At 42.1% G+C, this 20,844-nt stretch overlaps 1 long non-coding RNA gene across 1 annotated transcript; it reads right to left on the bottom strand.

Annotated features, from left to right (window-relative positions):
- Positions 1-817: 817 nt before the first annotated feature.
- LOC135828167 (uncharacterized) lies at positions 818-15,359 on the bottom strand. Its single transcript, XR_010555577.1, has 4 exons — positions 15,327-15,359; positions 8,987-9,280; positions 4,790-5,083; positions 818-985 (listed from the first exon to the last, which is right to left on the bottom strand). It is a non-coding gene; the product is annotated as an uncharacterized LOC135828167 (long non-coding RNA).
- Positions 15,360-20,844: the final 5,485 nt, after the last annotated feature.

Below are 20,844 nucleotides of genomic sequence, written 5' to 3'. Positions count from 1 at the left end.
TTGTGAGCATGTGCACTGAAAAGCCCAGGAACAATGGCCTCATCTAGTCTCCATGTATACTTTAACAATCTGGGGGACCATTCAATGCTTTTGACACAAAAAATTGGAGTAATACCACAAGGAATGCATAGAATGATCACCTGACCTGAAAAATAGCAATTCCAAGAATGGTGGAAAATCGGCCAATTTTCTGTCCTATTTTTATTTGTGGAGGTCTAAAATACACGGTAGCCCCCCTAAAATTATATATTTCTAGTTTCTATGAAGTATGAGGATCCCAAAAATAAAATAAAAAGGGAATGTCCATGAAGAAAATATGAAGCTGTGCGCCCAATTGTACTTTGCGGACGGGCATTTCTGCGAAGTTCATTTTTGTACCAAAATTACTATTTTTCTGAGTAGTCAATGCTGATTGCCAGATTTTCTTGCTCAAATGCTTCACTGTGATGTGTGAAAGGACTTGCAATCACAAAGAGAAGCCAGACAACTGGTAAATCTGAAATATGACCACAAAACAAGCAAATTTAGGCCGAAATCGATAAATACACACACCCCTAGAAATACACCTCAAACAGCCTTATCTCCGCGGAAACACCCCCTGAATTTTTTTTGGAGTAACATAGGATGATATAGAGCACACTCATCCACAAAAAGGAGGGGGTTTATGAAGAAAAAAAATCACCCCCAAAGGGTTGGAGCCACACATGCACCCAAACCAGTCAGTTGCTGGGAACAAGCTCATGGGCAAACTGTTGTAACACGCTATTGTAAAAATGATTTTGCATTCTGAAGACCACACAAGGAAGCTCACCGCATGTAGGTAGTGGGCTAGTAGTGGAAGGTGCTGTGATGCAAGTCACCTTCGGGTTACCTTGAACCTCATATCCCGGTTTACATGTCAAAGTCAGCGTATCAAGCAATTCTTGTTGAAGGAATACACCGTTGCTGTAAGACCCATGAGCTGGATCCTTAGGCCGTAGACAAACTAACAACACAGGTAAAAAGGGCAAAAAGAGGCTTGATGAGTGTTTCAAGTATTTCATGTTTTCTTCTGTTTATGTTGGGTCGGGTATTGTTGCTTCCATGTACAGATAAGAATACTGCGTGATGGTGTGAACGTATCTTGCCAAAAGGTACTTTTCTTGGCATCCTGTCAAAAACTCGCCAAGAGTAAGAAGCAAGTTTTGAAGCTCTGAGTGTCGTGACTACTCCTCTCCCCCCCCCCCCCCCACCCCTCGAGGCATAATATGCAGAATATCAATTGATATATTATTATATCAATTGATATTCTGTCTCATATTTACCTGCCTATCATGGATAACTCCGCACCGCCAGGCGGCTCAGAATGTGAGCCTCCAGAGCTACTGTGGAGGCTGAATTGAGGAGGCTGAAGGTCAATACTGTGATGTTTGTCGACGGCCTCACAGGCCATAAAATCGTGGAAAATGCAGACACCCTCATAAAATTACCTCGCCAGCACTTGCCTTAAGACTCAGTGAATGAGGCTCACCTATAGTCAGTTTCAAAAAGATCACCTTGGAGTTTGCCGTCTTACCGTATGAGCGCTCAAGCGCTGCCTGGAAACACTCACTATGAACTCGAAGAAATATTCCGCGCGAAAGAATGAAAAATGACAACTCACTGACGTCGGCTGGTTTACAACAAATGAGTTCTGGTTGGTTCTAGAAATTTCTGGAACCAACCAAAAAACATCAGTACAAACCTACAACTTTCACCTAGTTCAACCCTATGGTTCATTTACTTTTGTACAGCTTTACAACTTTTCACCTAGCTATTTCCTAAGCTTCACGTCACCCATGCGTATTAGCCACATTTGCGCCAAGACAATTATTTTACTGCATTGCTACACGCCCAGCTCCTGGTGCATAGCGCAACATGACTAGCAACCTTCTCCACTTTACACTACTAGTATGCCAATCCATGCCTACCGTGTATATAAACTAGTGTTTTCTACCTCATTCTTCATCCTCTGATGAAGCATTATAATTGCAGAAACCGGTCAGGTTTCCATTAAAATGTAAATGTATGAATTATAACTTAAATTACTGTGCTCTTGTTGTGTCGTTGGTTCAATGCATCTTCCCAAGACTCAGTGAATGAGGCTCACCTATAGTCAGTTTCAACAAGATCAACAGGGAGTTTGCCGTCTTACCGTATGAGCGCTCAAGCGCTGCCTGGAAAAACTCACTGTGAACTCGAAGAAATATTCCGCGCGAAAGAATGAAAAATGACAACTCACTGACGTCGGCTACTACTACTCGTACATGTTCGTCTGGTTAACAACAAACGAGTTCTTCCTCGTATCGATATGGAGTCAGAGAGGAGCTGGTCGAGGACGTGTCAAAAGTGTGATAAATTTTGACGAGCGGGATGCGTCCCAATTCGTTTTGTGACCAAATTGATTCTTTGAGCTGCCGCGGATGCAATTTACTCTCACGATGTGCCGAAAACGGCATCGACACAGACTCGTTCCCAAAGCCTTGATGTCGCAAACCAATCCGTGTGACTTCGACGACATTTTGAGAAATGCAGACGCCTGTGAAAGCTGATAGAAATCGATCGATCGATGTTCGGGTGTATTCAACAACACGTAGCTACAGCGCAATGACGTCCGTGTTCACTCAAGCGGTTTCAGTGTTGTGTGTATTGACAACTTCACATGGCGTGAGCCAGTCAAGTGCCAGTCGGTTCGGCAGGAAACGCAAGCTCCAACAACAAGTCGTTTGGGGCAGCCACCTTCTTTGTCTTGTACAAGCGTGATCACCAAAACAATGAAGAAAAATGTTTTACTTTGTTGGGATTTGAACTCACAACTACTTCATGGTCAGCAGACAGCATTCATAACCAAAAGGCCAAAAAGGAAGGGATAAATCGGAGGTTTTGATCACAAATCGATACTGGCTTCCAGAGTAATTTAAACCTGGCCGAAATTTTAACTCCTTAACGGTTGGTCCAATTGTTCCGAAACCTTCACAGAACAATTTGCCGTGCCCTAACAAGCCATTGTATGTACTTTTTGTCCAAATTTCCCTTATCGTCAAACTTGATTGCTATTCTTTTTGAAACAGACCGTAGGGACAGTAGGCGCCAACTTTTAGCGAAATCGGAAATTTGGCCATGTCGGGTGGTATTGGGTCGTTACCGTCAAGTTATAATTGGCTCTATAATATATACGCACATGATTTTTCGGTGTTCCGCCTATGTCATACGGCATGGAACCACCGATTCAAGCGGGATTCACAGAAGCTTTTTTTGCGATGCGACACGCGATGCGAACTCGCAAAATACCATTCACAGAAGAAGTCAGTGATGCGACAACATCTTGCTGATTTGGCTACATCATCATGATACCATGAAGCTCACAGAGGACAGGTCAAAGTAGCTGCTCAAAATAAGCACCAAGTCTTGAGGGATACTCTCGTGCAAAGGACTTTCAGGAAACTAGCCTAAAAGACTGGTGCAAGGCATTAGGACTTAAGTGCAGTATGCACAGGTGCTACAAAAAGCGGATGCTATCACTGTGCAGCATGTATAAGCACCAGCGGTTCACTTGGGTGAGGATCAGCAAATACGACAAGTGCAAGTTGCGATTTGAAAAAGGACACCGCTGATGTGTCGATGCCTTTTTGTCTCAAACAAAGGCGTTATTTTTACAGACACGCACAGTCTTTGAGAGAGATTCGAGATGGGGAGAAGTGGAACAAGAAACGTGCAGCAACTGTGCAGATCGAACGTTTGAGCTGTTCCTCCAGGAACGACAGTGGCGAAGAAGATATTATGTAACTTGCTTGAATCTTCGGCTGAGTTGCTTCCTGACATGTAAATGATCATGCGCATTTGAGTTCTTCCTGAGACAAGTGTGAAGATAAGCCCCAATTGTGCCTGCGCGGATCAAGTAGGTAACTTGGATTGGTGTGGGAACATAGATGGTCTGGTCCTTGGACATTGGCCATGATTAAACCATCGGCAACTAAATCGGCGAATAAGTTCCAATCAAGGATAAACGGAGCAAACGGTTAAGCGAAATCCGAAATTTAGCAATGTCCGGTGATTTCGGTTATTACAGGCATTGACTACGACACCTGCAGAGAGCATCTTGTTTCATCCTTTGAGGACCCATCAGCATAGGACAGAGAAAATCAAAATGAATCTAATGAACAAGTTATATTCGCTCAACTCAACCCTTTACGAGCAGCTAATTTTTGTATATGATTTCCATCACATTTGAAACGATGCCAATATGGCGCGACGAAGGCACATTTTGTATCCAGTTGCCTGGTACATGTACTCCTTCTTGACCTTAGAAAAATAATGTTCACGAGTCACACACATACGCTGATTAATTGGCACTTATACACGGAAAACATGGAAATTGTACACATGCAGACCGTCAAAGTTCCGACATGGGGATGATGCTGCCAAATGGGCCAAGCGCTGTGCCGCTGTGCAAGTCGGTGACTATTGCGAATATCTGTAGTTGTGCAGCGTGAGACAAATATTGGATAGTAGGTACGCATTTCATTTTTCTCGTATGGTGACATAAATGGCTGTATCGCGCGAAATAATAGCTTGCACAAGCATCTTGCCAAAGGTCGAACCCAGATCAGGTATTACCCCCCTTACGGTAATACCGTTACAACATAACAATTTATGCTAAGGGTGTGAAATGACTCTGAAATCTGCAGCCTGCTGACCAATGTGGACCTATCAGCACAGCACAAAGAAACTCCAAAAAAATGTGCATGTTATAATTATTTAATAGACTTACTCCTCCTCTGAACGCAGGCTACATTAAATTTGTTCGTAGGCTTTAGATAAGTAAGCACATCAACTCCATTAGAGGCAAACGGCTTCCCACCAGCTGGTCTAGTAGTCCAGAAATATAGGTCTCCTTCGGTTTTAAATAACTGGGAAGAAAGGTCCCTCATGCAGGGTTCCTCGTTGACGGTAGGTAAACTGGCGCCTCTAATATTGCAAAAGTTAGTGGCTTTATCGTACGACACTAAATCCCGCGTGTGCATAAAAAGCACTCTGTTGGCATCACAAACATAGTGAGATTCACCTGCAGAGAAACCAAAAAATGGAAGTGTACCCATAGGTCAGTTGCCATTGAGAAAAAAACTCAAGACTTATACAAAGGGAAAAATATTTGCATACGAAGAGACGAAGGGAGTTGTAAATCTGATGAGTACTTTTGTATAATCATCTCACAAATCTGAACTCGGATGGTGAGCCAATATAGACCTTATTCTATAACGTGACTTTTGGACTCGCCTCTAGGGATTTGTCATAAGCTAGGGCACGCGTACGAGAAACGAGTGGCAAGAACGGCCCAGTTTGTACAAACGAGTAGTAAAATACCGGTATTTATCTACTCCTACGTTCGCACACAGAGTCCACTGTGCACTGAGCGCAGATCTCTTGCCACTCCCTGGTTCTCGGGACCCCGGTTGACGTGATTGTGACGTTTATCGAATAAGGTCTTATTATTATGATGAAGAAAGGAACAGGACTGTATAAGATCGGGTTACGTTGGTGGACAGTTTGTCATAACTCGTATCATTTTGTCCTTTTCCTTTCTTCATCATTTCTCAAATCGGTTAATTTTAAGGTTGAAAATGAGACGAAGCACACTAATGTCAATTTACACAGCATATCTATATGCCTGGTGTGAGTTGCTCCAAACAGCGCAATAATTAAAACAAACTTTGCAATGTAAAACCCACTAGCACTTCTGGGTGGCATTCGCTGGCCGCCTGCGAGAGAATCTTTTTAAAGCAGCTTTAGAGTATTCTTACATACTGCGATGAGGCAGGCAGGAGACATGTTAAGAGCTGAGGTCTTTTCAGCCAAACCCTCACTTCTGTGCTTCAGATAAATTATCAAAATGTGACGTCAAAGTTTGAGCTGGCTCGAAAAGATTCTTTTCCGATCGAGTGGATGTCCTTCTTGTCCAAGGAGTTTCTAGTGTCCTCAAGTGAGTAGGGTCAATTGATTTTAGTGCTAGGTGAGCGGTAGAGTCAAGTCTCAAAGTACCACACTAAGAATGACTCTTGAAATATGCAATTGTGTTTAGTTCCTTCTGGCTTTTAGCTCTTGTTGCCAAATTTGTAGGACTAATTAAATCAGTAATTCTTAGTGTGGTACTTTGAGACTAAACTTGACCCAACTCACTTGACGTCACATTTTGATGACTCTTAACCCTTTAAGAGCCACAGGAAATTTTCAAAATTCTGCATTTTTTCGTGTTCCTTGGATCATAGCTTCAGTTCTAATCACTCAATCCTCACAATCTAGGGCTTCCTGGAAAGGTCTCCGCGAGAGGAAGAGAAAGAGGTCGATCATGATAGCCAGCACACCGTCTATCCAGCGTTAGATCGCAGCGACAGTACGAAAAATGCCCCAAATGCGTCCAATTGCGTCCCGCTCCAGATATTTCATTTTACTCGATCGTGGATTTCCAATTTTTTCGCTGTGTACTCTTGACAATATCAACAGTGAAATCCGTGCAAATTCGAGTAAACCAGCGTGACGAAAAGTCTCAAAATTCTCAATACTAAAGTCGCACTGCGCGCTGTTGAAATTGCCGCAATCGCGGCTCAAATTACGAGTGATTTATCTAAGAAACCGTTGCTCGCAGCGCTTCGCGGATTGTTTCTCCCGACAGGTGAGAGTTTTCTCTTTGCCCTGGATATTTCGATCACTGGATTTGAGCGAGATTGAACTGAGTTAGGATCTTTTGAAGTTTTGCATTCAAGTATGGGGCGGCTCTTAAAGGGTTAATATGGAGCTGTGTATATTACCTTCTTATCTGGCTTTTAGCTCTTGTTGCCAAATTTATAGGACGTAATAATCCCCGGCCTGGCCAAATTACTGATTACCGAGTTGGCTCATTTTATACCTGAGTGGACCTTGTTTGCCCACTGTGACAGCTTGGTCCAGAACCTCTTGTAATGTTGCTTGGATACTGGGATGCGAAGCGTCACTTGCTGAACAACAGCCCACCATGACGAGAAAGAAGAACTTTTCCACAACAACAAATCAGGTAAGACTGGAACAGTAGTTCAAGATGGCCCAGATTGGTCCAGAACGATCTCTTGTCCTGGGCAGATAGTGAATGCGAGTTTCACATGCGTCCCACGCTCCCATCCAAAAATTCAAAATTCTTCTCAGGTTGCCATGAGCCCATGTACTTCTGGTGCATGCGCGGATATAACATACTTGTATATATCGTGCATCTTTTTAGGTACCTACTTGTAGGGCGATGGCTGTCCCCCAAAAGAGAACTTTTTTTCATTTTTCGATTCTTGGTTTTCCATCTGCAATGCATATCTGATATCCTCAAGCGCCCGACTGCTACATCATGATTTTCCACTAGTGCGACGATGCATCGATGCACATGTGAAACTCGAGTGCACTGGTTGCCTTGTACAAGAGAAATGTTGGGCCATCTTGCGCTACTGTTGCAGCCCTTGCTGTATATTTGTTTGCCGTTGAGCAGTTCTTCTTTCTCGTCATGTTGGGCTATTGTTCAGCAAACGACGGCTTCATTTGAGTTTCTGTGAGGGCAGAGATCATTCCCGTCATGTCTAAGTGCTGGTAGCGTAGGGTAAGAAAACATTTAATGAACATTGATGCTGCGTTTTCTTGTGCTGTTTTCTCTCTGTGTTTGGATTGATACTGTAGTGCGAAGTGCTTTGTTTGCTCTCAGTCAAGCCGTCACTCGTCCTATGCAGCTGAACAGTTCTGAATTTTTCTGCACCATGTCCATGAATGCATGGCGCAATATGGTGGCCTTGAAGGCATTACACGGAAGTTCCTCACAAGGAATATGACAGTTCACAATGACACCTCACAGGAAATTGTGTGCTTGTAATTCTTCAATCTTGATATCATTGATGCCATGCGGCCAGAACTTCTGGTATATTCATTCATGATTTATAGCATTATGCTTCTTGTCCGAGCGCTGCTGCTGCGCTCCATCTCTTTCACTGTCTTGCCACTTCTTGTTTTCTGCACTAGTAGGCGCGACTATTACTGCTTTCTGCTGCTGTTGCTGCTGCTGCTGTTGGTGCTGCTGCCGTTGCTGTACGTAGAGTTGTATCACGTGTTGCTGCTCCAGCTGGTGCTGTTGCTGTACATGCAATGGTATCAGCTGTTAGTGATCTTGCTGCTGCTGCTCTTGTTCAGGTGGTTGCCCCTTCTCTTTCAAGGTTCTACCGAGATAACACTGGTAACACAATGTTTGTTCGTCTTCGTCCATTGATTGGCACATGTGGTGGTATGGCAGTGCACATCCACGACATGTCCTGAGAAGGGGAGGTGGGCCGCCTTTGCAGGCAATACACACATTTGTTTGGGTTGGCGCTCCTGCCGCAAGTGGTGGTTGCTGCTGCTGCAGCAGTGGCATTTCAATGGCCTCCTGTTGTTGTGGTGGTTGTGTTTGTTGTGGTGGTTGTGTTTGTTGTTGTGGTTGTGTTTGTTGTGGTGGTTGTGCCTTTGAGAGATTCGAGATGGGGAGAAGTGGAACAAGAACCGTGCAGCAGCTGTGCAGATAGAACGTTTGAGCTGTTCCTCCAGGAACGACAGTGGCGAGGAAGATATGTAATTTGCTGAGTTGCTTCCTGACATGTAAACGATCATGCACCCTTTATGGGTAGCTAATTTTTGTATATGATTTCCATCACATTTGAAACGATGTCAATATGTCGCGACGAAGGCACATTATCCACAAGTTGCCTGGTACATGTACTTCTTCTTGACCTTAGAAAAATTATGTTCACGTGCCACACACTTGCGCTGCTTTATTGGCACCTATACGAAGAAAACATGGAAATTGTACACATCCAGATCGTCAAAGTTTCGACATACGCATTTCACCTTGTCTCGTATGGTGGCATAAATGGCTTCAGCACAGCACAAAGAAACTCAAATAATATGTGCATATTATATTTAATCGACTTACCCCTCCTGTCAACGCAGGCTATATGAAATTTGTGCGTAGCGGTCGCAGGAACAAGCGAACTACGATTATTAAAGACAAGCGGATTCCCATCAGCTAGTCTAGTAGCCCAGAAATATAGTTGTCCTTCCCATTTGGGTATCCGGTTGACAAGCTCCTTCATGCAGGTTTCCTCGGCGTCGGTAGGTAAACTGGCGAATCTAATATTGCAAGCGTGCTTGGCTTTATCGTAAACCAGTTTATCCCGCGTGTCCATAAAAAGCACTCTTTTGTTATCACAAACATAGTAATATTGCTCTGCAACGAAAACAACAAATGGAAGTGTACCCATATAGGTCAGTTGCCATGGAGACCGAAATGAACTCAAGACTTATACAAAGGGAAACATATTTGCATACGAAGAGAGTTGGGAGTTGTTAATCTGATGAGTCCTTTTGTATAATCATCTCTCAAATCTGAACTCGCATGGTGAGCCAATATAGTTATGATGAAGAAAGGAAAAGGACTGTATAAGATCGGGTTACGTTGGTGGACAGTTTGTCATAACTCGTAATATTTTGTCCTTTTCCTTTCTTCATCATTTCTCAAATCGGTTAATCTTGAGGTTGAAAATGAGACGAAGCACAATGTTAATTTACACAGCATTTCGTCAGGAGAATGGTATTGAAACGTACACATGCTAAATTATGGTGCGAGTTGCTCTAAAGAGCGCAATAATTATAACAAACTTGGCAATGTAAATTTGTAGGACTAATGGTTTCAACGCATCATCACCTAAATCAGTAATTATTAGTAAGGTACATTGAGGCTAAACTTGACCCAACCCACTTGAAGACACTAGAAACTCCTTGGACAAGAAGGACATCCACTCGATCGAACAAGAATCTTTTGGAGCCAGCTCAAACTTTGACGTCACATTTTGATGACTGGAACTGTGTATGTAACATTCTGGCGTTTAGCTCTTGTTGCCAAATTTATTAGACGAATGGTTTCAACCCATCATCATTTAAATCAGTAAATGTCTATAACGAGTAATATCCCCGGACATGGCCAAATTACCGATTACGGAGTTGGCTCCTTTTATACCTGAGTTGACCTTGTTTGCCCACTATGACAGTTTGGTCCAGAAACTCTAGTAATGTTGCTTGGATACTGGGATACGAAGCGTCACTTGCTCAACAACAGCCCACCATGACGAGAAAGAAGAACTATTCCACAACAACAAATCAGCAAGGACTGCAACAGTAGTACAAGATGGCCGTGATTGTGCCAGAACTATCTCTTGTGCTGGGCAGAGTTTCACATGCGTGTCCAAAAATTCTCTCAGGTTGCCATGAGCCCATGTACTTCTGGTGCATGCGCGGATATAACATACTTGTATATATCGTGCATCTTTTTAGGCACCTACTTGTAGGGCTGTGGCTGTCGCCCAAAGAGAACTTTTTATTTTTCGATTCTTGATTTTCCAAATGCAATGCATCTAAAGCGCCCGACTGCTACATCATGATTTTCCACTGGTGCGACGAGGCATCGATGCACAGGTGAAACTCGGGGCACTGGCTGCCTTGTACAAGAAAACTTTTTGGGCCATCTTGCGCTACTGTTGCAGCCCTTGCTGTTTATTTGTTTGCAGTTGAGCAGTTCTTCTTTCTCGTCATGTTGGGCTGTTGTTCAGCAAACGACGGCTTCATTTGAGTTTCTGTGAGGGCAGAGATCATTCCCATCATGTCTAAGTGCTGGTAGCGTAGGGAAAAGGTATATGGAGGCGCTCCGTGTGTGTTATCCTGCCCCGAAGTTGGATTCTGCTAGGGCATGGACGTTGGAGAGTTCGAAATTTGAATATATCTCCCAAGTGATATTTAGGGGATAACTTTGTTCAAGACCACTTATTGGCGCTTGGGGACATGTTGCAGCAGCCTATGATGATGGTCTACCCCAATTTCAGGACGTAACCCGCTGCTACTGGCCCTTGTAAATGGCCTTCGTAATGGCCGCCAGTAGACAGGCTGAATTGATAAATTTCTTCAAGAGACTCAGTAAGACGCCAATCGAAATATGAGCCGTCAGATGCGAAAAGGGTGCTTATGGCATCACACAGCAAATCTAGTAAAGTGCGTCAGAGTGACAGGCTGTCATGTACCTGTCACGTGCATGAGTGAATCTTGACGTGACGTCATTTTTCGATCGTTGCAGTGTGAGTGTGCATCCCACAGCGCTGGTATGTACACTAGCGCACTGCTGAGACTCCCCGCTTTCCGTAGATATTTCAACCAGCCTGGTACGGCAAAGCACGGTGGAGTTCCATACAAAAGAAACTGCCATTTTTTTTGTTGGCGCGAGCTCCGTTCTGATTTTGAACGAAATAATTCTTTCGTCTCCTGACCTGCTTGACTTCTCTGTTCTATTACAAATTTCAAGATGAGCAGGCAGTCTTACTTTACTGTGGATGAGGCTTTAGCCAAAGTTCTTCAGGACATGGATGTTGAAGGTTTTGGCGACTCACTCAGAGTGCGAGCCAGACGAGGTATTTGACCCGAGCGAAAGTGCAGCACCCGAAAACAGCGATGCAATTTCTGATGAAGAAGAGGACAATGCAGAACCAGTTGCTGAAATTACGGAGATCTTTTTTGGTGGCTGATCTTCCCAGGAGCAAGCGTGGGCTGGTGCGGCAACAGCAGCAGCAACAGCAGCTCCTGTGCAAGCGATTCCTGCGTGTGGATGCCGAGATGAGTGCCTCAAACAATTTTCGTCAGCTCGAATTGCGGAGAGCAGGTTGAATTTTATGGAGATGGAGAAGGAGAAGGAGCAGAAAGAATGCAATCTTACGGGGACTTATTGAAATTGGAAGATATTCAGCTGAAGTAAACTCCAAGGGCAAAAAAGACAGTGGCAGTCGTTTAGCTATTCATTTGCTGGTGAGGAGGAACAACAATAATTCTTGCTGTAAATAGAGCGTGATATTTAATGCTGATTTTACTTTGCAATTGTAACCCAGCTGGTGTTTCTGGCCCACGGTAAACTGTGATTAGTCACTTCTGCTGCTTTAATGATGCCAATGTGTTCACCTCAGTTACACTTACTTACCAAGAACTGTGGCCACCAGCTTTATTCCGTGATTTTTCCGGCCAACCAGGAGAGCAATTTTTCTGCAACTTAGGCCGTAAAAGTGGCAAATATTCGCGATACTAAATTGACGATATCTCCATGATGGGTTTGGATTTTTGAGTCCAGTTTTTTGGAGGTGAAGCATAAAATCCTATAGATTTTGCCTGAGTCCTTATCTCAATCTGACCAAAATATGCCATAAGCACCCTTTTCGCATCTGACGGCTCATATGGATGGCTAAACATTACTAGGTGAAGTGGATCGGTAAGAGAACATAATTTGTTTGGCTGTACTGCGTTGTTGTGAGCAGCAGTAAACCCTCCTCCTTATACCTTGTTTGAAGGTGGTTCAGTTCACATTTGGGTCGATATCTAAAGAACGGAGGGTTTCTGGACCAAACATCATATTGGGTGGATGAAGTCCACCTAGGGATAGAAGGAGCCAACTTTGAGCGAAAACCAGGATTTTAAGCGTCACGAGTATGAAGAGAAAGTTGTCAATTTAAAGCGTGATTCCTTCACCCTCTAGGGTTTGGTACTCATGGTGGTTGTAGTCCGCTGTGCCCTGTTTTTTTTATCTAAACCTCCTTCCTCTTTAAGCGGGATTCTAAGAAGCTTTTTTGCGAGGCGACACGCGATCTGCGATGGATGCGTGCGATGCGAACTCGCGAAATACCATTCACAGAAGAAGTCAGCGGTTTGACACAACTTGTAAGAATTTATAGGCAACTCTTGCACCTTTGTACAACTTTGCTGTAGAAAAGGTCAAAATCGTCAAAATCGTACACCAAATCGCTTGTCGCATCGCATCGCATCGCAAAAGTTGAGCCAAACTCAACTTCTGCGATGGCCTGCAATGGCCCAGTTGCGGCAGTTGCGTGGGGTGCGATATGGCTGCGATTTAGGGTTTACCAGGTTTCACGTCTGTCGCATCGCGTGTCGCTCCGTTGTCATGAGTCTGCTGTGGTTCCAAACCGGACAGGTTTTAGAGTGCACGTCACTCTGGGTCTGAAATTAGGTAACTACCAGGTGGAAAACACTTCCACCGGCTTGCCGCGCGTCTAGTTCACCAGCTGAATATCGCTCATCCATAAAATTATACCTAGGGTTCCCTGTAAAATAGCGCTGACGCCTGTTGGGAATTCCCTAGTAAAAGAAGAATATTTAAAAACACGGCGAGCAGACAATAATTTGATAACCGCAATCAATAAAACTAGCTGAACCGACATCTGTGTACTTTATTCATGCAATGTAAAAACGGTGGAGGCGATGTGCAATGAAACGATGAAAATATGAAGAAATGGCGCAGGGAAAAAAATATGGATTCAAACAATTTTTCGTACAACGCTCATCAGGAATGGTCGTTGTACTAAAGGACACTGAAACAAAAATTGAACTATTAAAGAAAATCTAAGTTAGAGAAATAACACTAAGAGCAACAACAGTGAAATTTACAAATGTCGGTTCAGCTAGTTTTATTGATTGCGGTTATCAAAAGAAGAATAAATAATAATAATCTTATGTAATCTTTTCCCGTTTGTCTCTTTCCCTTAAACCAGTTAATATTTTAGGTAATTTTGTTACCTTTTTTGCGTTTCCTCTAGTGGTTTTATTGCACTTGTATCTTGATATTATTTCTAACACCTTTCTATTTACAGTACTTAACTTTTGGTTGTATCCTTAGTTCCGTTTTTTCCCACTGATGATAGGAACGATAAAATCGATTCTGGGTTTTCAATAGGGGTGAAAGTTGGCACTGAGATCCCGAGTTCGAGTATTCTTCATCCCCTGAAAATGGCACACCAAGGGCCTTAAAATCACATGATACAACCCTGATTGAAAAGAGTAGCAGTCATTTTTCTCGGGTATATCGGTTCGTGGGTCATTCGGGCTCTCTCTACTCGTGAACAAATGTTCACCACACAGTCTGCACCTCAATATCTTCCGACTGCTGCTCTGAAACTGCAGATTTCTGTGATAAATGCATGCACCATGTATGAACGAGTACTCTGATTTATTCCGAGTACGATTATTTTTGAAAAAACCGAGCGAGTACTCGAGTACTCGGTATAATTGTTTCACCTCTAGTTTTCAATAATACTTTTGTTATAAAATCCAAAGTAATTCATGTCAAACAAGTAACGTAGTTGCGTGATGTGTGCGGCCTTCATCCTATTCATAGCTATATAAGAATGATTAGCTACACGTAGGTTATTTAAATAATAATAAATATATAATAATTGCTATCGCTCCACAACGGCCAGTACAGAGTAACAATAAGCCTGCTTCCATTAGTTTTGATTGGTATGCGGTGATTTATTGGCGAGAGGCGAGCCGCTGTTTACCTTCGACAAGAAATTGATTTTTCGAAAGTCGTAAAATTCAAGTCGCGGTGCGAAGCAACACGTCAAAACTCATCTGCTTGGTATGGCATTTCTGGTTATTGCATAGCCATGAAATTTTGGCCGTCGTCTCACTGTGACATATGTTTTCTAATCAATTTACCAAGAGAGAACGTGACTATTGAGTCCATACCGGTTTGCAACTTATGTCCTATTTGAAACCGTCGCCTCTACACTACTAAGTCTTTAGCTAATATGGGACACAATGGCAACAGGATGATCATGTTAATATTCCAAGCACCCAAAATTACAGAAATGTAATGTAATACATAGTCCATTTCAAAACTATAGACGCGTACCTAGGCTAAAACCGTTATGCCAGCATCTATACCACGTAAAATCCGTGATCACTTTGCATAAATTTTTCCAAATTGGGCGTCTGTTATCCAATCCTTTAGAAACTATATGAGAGTAATTGTGGAGCGACAATCCTTTAGAAACTATATGAGAGTAATTGTGGAGCGATCCTGAGCAATATTCCGAAAACTATTCTCAAAAAGTTCCAGCCAAATTTGAAATATTTCAAAAACCCTACGCGTCTATAGTTTTGAAATGCACTGTAGATTATCACTCCCTTAGTATTGACTGGCATTCATGAGGTTATCGTTCTGGAATTTGAAACACGGACTGTTTGTCGTGATAAATCTAATATTGATTTCGTACTTGGTCAGTATAGGAGAAAAAAACACCTCGTAAAAACTCTTTCACTCGGCTTTTATTTCCTATATTGACCACGTACTCAGTCAATATTAGATTATGACAATATTTGTCATTGCAAGTTTCCATACAACGGATAGAAAATGAAAATGAATATCTGTTAGGTTTTCAAAGTCTTACCTTCAGCACAATTTATTGTGTGCAGCATTGAAGCCAATGAGCGCGTACTATGATTATTTTTCGCTGTTCTAACACTTTACCATTTTAGCAGCTTGCATATGCATTGAAGCCAACACACATAGAGTAAGCAATAAAATAGATCCCATCTTCAACCTGTTAACAGTACATGCAACACAATGAACTGGAGTTAGGACTAAGGGTTGGTTCACATAAGCAAAATCATAGTAGTAGTAGTAGTAATAGTAGTAGTAGTAGTAGCAGTAGTAGTAGTAGTAGTAGTAGTAGTAGTAGTAGTAGTAGTAGTAGTAGTAGTAGTAGTAGTAGTAGTAGTAGTAGTAGTAGTAGTAGTAGTAGTAGTAGTAGTAGTAGTAGTAGTAGTAGTAGTAGTAGTAGTAGTAGTAGTAGTAGTAGTAGTAGTAGTAGTAGTAGTAGTAGTAGTAGTAGTAGTAGTAGTAGTAGTAGTAGTAGTAGTAGTAGTAGTAGTAGTAGTAGTAGTAGTAGTAGTAGTAGTAGTAGTAGTAGTAGTAGTAGTAGTAGTAGTAGTAGTAGTAGTAGTAGTAGTAGTAGTAGTAGTAGTAGTAGTAGTAGTAGTAGTAGTAGTAGTAGTAGTAGTAGTAGTAGTAGTAGTAGTAGTAGTAGTAGTAGTAGTAGTAGTAGTAGTAGTAGTAGTAGTAGTAGTAGTAGTAGTAGTAGTAGTAGTAGTAGTAGTAGTAGTAGTAGTAGTAGTAGTAGTAGTAGTAGTAGTAGTAGTAGTAGTAGTAGTAGTAGTAGTAGTAGTAGTAGTAGTAGTAGTAGTAGTAGTAGTAGTAGTAGTAGTAGTAGTAGTAGTAGTAGTAGTAGTAGTAGTAGTAGTAGTAGTAGTAGTAGTAGTAGTAGTAGTAGTAGTAGTAGTAGTAGTAGTAGTAGTAGTAGTAGTAGTAGTAGTAGTAGTAGTAGTAGTAGTAGTAGTAGTAGTAGTAGTAGTAGTAGTAGTAGTAGTAGTAGTAGTAGTAGTAGTAGTAGTAGTAGTAGTAGTAGTAGTAGTAGTAGTAGTAGTAGTAGTAGTAGTAGTAGTAGTAGTAGTAGTAGTAGTAGTAGTAGTAGTAGTAGTAGTAGTAGTAGTAGTAGTAGTAGTAGTAGTAGTAGTAGTAGTAGTAGTAGTAGTAGTAGTAGTAGTAGTAGTAGTAGTAGTAGTAGTAGTAGTAGTAGTAGTAGTAGTAGTAGTAGTAGTAGTAGTAGTAGTAGTAGTAGTAGTAGTAGTAGTAGTAGTAGTAGTAGTAGTAGTAGTAGTAGTAGTAGTAGTAGTAGTAGTAGTAGTAGTAGTAGTAGTAGTAGTAGTAGTAGTAGTAGTAGTAGTAGTAGTAGTAGTAGTAGTAGTAGTAGTAGTAGTAGTAGTAGTAGTAGTAGTAGTAGTAGTAGTAGTAGTAGTAGTAGTAGTAGTAGTAGTAGTAGTAGTAGTAGTAGTAGTAGTAGTAGTAGTAGTAGTAGTAGTAGTAGTAGTAGTAGTAGTAGTAGTAGTAGTAGTAGTAGTAGTAGTAGTAGTAGTAGTAGTAGTAGTAGTAGTAGTAGTAGTAGTAGTAGTAGTAGTAGTAGTAGTAGTAGTAGTAGTAGTAGTAGTAGTAGTAGTAGTAGTAGTAGTAGTAGTAGTAGTAGTAGTAGTAGTAGTAGTAGTAGTAGTAGTAGTAGTAGTAGTAGTAGTAGTAGTAGTAGTAGTAGTAGTAGTAGTAGTAGTAGTAGTAGTAGTAGTAGTAGTAGTAGTAGTAGTAGTAGTAGTAGTAGTAGTAGTAGTAGTAGTAGTAGTAGTAGTAGTAGTAGTAGTAGTAGTAGTAGTAGTAGTAGTAGTAGTAGTAGTAGTAGTAGTAGTAGTAGTAGTAGTAGTAGTAGTAGTAGTAGTAGTAGTAGTAGTAGTAGTAGTAGTAGTAGTAGTAGTAGTAGTAGTAGTAGTAGTAGTAGTAGTAGTAGTAGTAGTAGTAGTAGTAGTAGTAGTAGTAGTAGTAGTAGTAGTAGTAGTAGTAGTAGTAGTAGTAGTAGTAGTAGTAGTAGTAGTAGTAGTAGTAGTAGTAGTAGTAGTAGTAGTAGTAGTAGTAGTAGTAGTAGTAGTAGTAGTAGTAGTAGTAGTAGTAGTAGTAGTAGTAGTAGTAGTAGTAGTAGTAGTAGTAGTAGTAGTAGTAGTAGTAGTAGTAGTAGTAGTAGTAGTAGTAGTAGTAGTAGTAGTAGTAGTAGTAGTAGTAGTAGTAGTAGTAGTAGTAGTAGTAGTAGTAGTAGTAGTAGTAGTAGTAGTAGTAGTAGTAGTAGTAGTAGTAGTAGTAGTAGTAGTAGTAGTAGTAGTAGTAGTAGTACTAGTAGTAGTAGTAGTAGTAGTGGCCGAAATGCAACCCCAGGCCGCCTACACTGTGCTAACAAAGGGCTTATCGTCCAAATGGTCCTATCATTTGAGAGCCTCATCGATAAACTCTGTCACCCTGGCCCCTCTAGATGAGGCATTGGATGATCATTTTCTTCCTGCCCTTTTGGGCCAGGGAATGGCAGCTGACAGCTCGCTGAGAAAGCTTCTGTCCCTCCCGACAAGATTCGGGGGCCTGGCTATCCCGATGGTAGCAAAGTCTGCAGAGGCAGACCATCAAGCATCACTTGCCATCACGGCGTCAATGGTGAACCTGATCGACGCCCACCGTAACGTGAGCGTCCGAGACTCTCCAGCCATCAGTCCGGACCAAAACACGCAGAGCATCGTGGCCATCGCAGAGGGCATGGCCAATCCTGTTCAAGAAGCCGTTGGCGAGGCACGAGGCATCGCCCGACAAAAGCGCCATGAAAAAATCGGTGGATGCCGGCAGATGCAGACGGAGCTGGCTGAGGGGCTTTCACCTGTCCAGCGGCAGCTGCTCGCAGTAGCGGATGAGAAAGGCGTCTCAACATGGTTAACAGCACAGCCGTCTTGGACAAACCGCACCGTGCTGAAAAAGTCGGATTTTAGAGATGCGCTATGCATACGATATGGTCTCCCACTGGACGGTGTAAGTGATCATTGTGTCTGTGGGAAGTCCATGACCACCCACCACGCCCTCACGTGCCCGACCGGCGGCTATCCGTCGGCTCGCCATAACGAGCTTCGGGACCTCCGGGCGGGAGTGCTGCAGGAGGTACTACCCGATGTGGAGGTTGAGCCACATCTGCTCCCGCTACACGGTGAGGACATCTCTGCCGTCTCCGCGAACCGTCAGCCAGAGGCACGCCTGGACATACGGGCTAGGGGTTTCTGGTCGCGGCAGCAGGACGCCTATTTTGATGTAAGGGTCACTGACCTTGGGCCGTCCTTGCTGTCTCGTCCGGAAATCCTTAGCCACCTGAGAACACATGAGAGAATGAAGAAGGCGGCGTATGGTGCCAGAGTCAACCAGGTGGAGAGGGCATCATTCACCCCACTGGTGTTTTCGACCGCGGGTGTGGCGGGCAAGGAAACTTCTATATTTCTGAAGTCGCTAGCTGCTCTTGTTGTAGACAAAAACAAAGACTTGGTATATTCTGCTGTGATGGGTGAGTTACGCACCCGAGTTTCATTTTGCCTGCTGCGATGGGCAGTCACGTGCTTCAGGGGCTGCAGGGCCTCTTACATTCGCCGCAGGGTCGGGAGCCCCTTTGCAGCTTATTGCCGCCGGCTCTGCTGACACGGCCAGAGCTCTGACCGTTCGCCTTTGCATGCCCGTAGGCATTGTTATTAGGTGATGATTTCGGCTTTTGAGTTCAAAGTTTTATATTTCAATTGAGTGTTCTATTTTATTCCGAAATTGGGTTGTCTTTTTGCTTTGACTCTTACTTCATGGTGTTGTGAATAAAACCGTTCTCAAGTAGTAGTAGTAGTAGTAGTAGTAGTAGTAGTAGTAGTAGTAGTAGTAGTAGTAGTAGTAGTAGTAGTAGTAGTAGTAGTAGTAGTAGTAGTAGTAGTAGTAGTAGTAGTAGTAGTAGTAGTAGTAGTAGTAGTAGTAGTAGTAGTAGTAGTAGTAGTAGTAGTAGTAGTAGTAGTAGTAGTAGTAGTAGTAGTAGTAGTAGTAGTAGTAGTAGTAGTAGTAGTAGTAGTAGTAGTAGTAGTAGTAGTAGTAGTAGTAGTAGTAGTAGTAGTAGTAGTAGTAGTAGTAGTAGTAGTAGTAGTAGTAGTAGTAGTAGTAGTAGTAGTAGTAGTAGTAGTAGTAGTAGTAGTAGTAGTAGTAGTAGTAGTAGTAGTAGTAGTAGTAGTAGTAGTAGTAGTAGTAGTAGTAGTAGTAGTAGTAGTAGTAGTAGTAGTAGTAGTAGTAGTAGTAGTAGTAGTAGTAGTAGTAGTAGTAGTAGTAGTAGTAGTAGTAGTAGTAGTAGTAGTAGTAGTAGTAGTAGTAGTAGTAGTAGTAGTAGTAGTAGTAGTAGTAGTAGTAGTAGTAGTAGTAGTAGTAGTAGTAGTAGTAGTAGTAGTAGTAGTAGTAGTAGTAGTAGTAGTAGTAGTAGTAGTAGTAGTAGTAGTAGTAGTAGTAGTAGTAGTAGTAGTAGTAGTAGTAGTAGTAGTAGTAGTAGTAGTAGTAGTAGTAGTAGTAGTAGTAGTAGTAGTAGTAGTAGTAGTAGTAGTAGTAGTAGTAGTAGTAGTAGTAGTAGTAGTAGTAGTAGTAGTAGTAGTAGTAGTAGTAGTAGTAGTAGTAGTCACATCCTTTATTGCTGAACCCACAAATAATTGTGATACAAATTGTAAACCAGTAGTAGTAGTAGTAGTAGTAGTAGTAGTAGTAGTAGTAGTAGTAGTAGTAGTAGTAGTAGTAGTAGTAGTAGTAGTAGTAGTAGTAGTAGTAGTAGTAGTAGTAGTAGTAGTAGTAGTAGTAGTAGTAGTAGTAGTAGTAGTAGTAGTAGTAGTAGTAGTAGTAGTAGTAGTAGTAGTAGTAGTAGTAGTAGTAGTAGTAGTAGTAGTAGTAGTAGTAGTAGTAGTAGTAGTCGTAGTAGTAGTAGTAGTAGTAGTAGTAGTAGTAGTAGTAGTAGTAGTAGTAGTAGTAGTAGTAGTAGTAGTAGTAGTAGTAGTAGTAGTAGTAGTAGTAGTAGTAGTAGTAGTAGTAGTAGTAGTAGTAGTAGTAGTAGTAGTAGTAGTAGTAGTAGTAGTAGTAGTAGTAGTAGTAGTAGTAGTAGTAGTAGTAGTAGTAGTAGTAGTAGTAGTAGTAGTAGTAGTAGTAGTAGTAGTAGTAGTAGTAGTAGTAGTAGTAGTAGTAGTAGTAGTAGTAGTAGTAGTAGTAGTAGTAGTAGTAGTAGTAGTATTTATTATTATTTGACTAAGGGAGTCCCGAGAGGCATGGCCTTGTTACAGGGAACCCTAGGTGAATCTTTTTTCTAACTACATGTATACGGCAAAACGATCGTCGTGTGATACAACACAAAGAGAAAAAGGGAAAAACGAGCGTTTCTGAGAGCAGTCTTCACTAATAGCAACAAGGACGAGTCCTAGGGTCGCGCGGATTCTGCCGGCAGAAAAATTGGCAGAATTCGGTAATTTTTCTGGTAAGTTTCATGCATGTTTGGTATGTGGATAAAG

Source organism: Sycon ciliatum, chromosome 12 (genome assembly GCF_964019385.1).
Source record: "Sycon ciliatum chromosome 12, ocSycCili1.1, whole genome shotgun sequence".
NCBI lineage: Eukaryota > Metazoa > Porifera > Calcarea > Leucosolenida > Sycettidae > Sycon > Sycon ciliatum.
The sequence above is the reverse complement of the archived record's forward strand: the minus strand, read 5'-3'. Positions and strand labels throughout refer to the sequence as shown.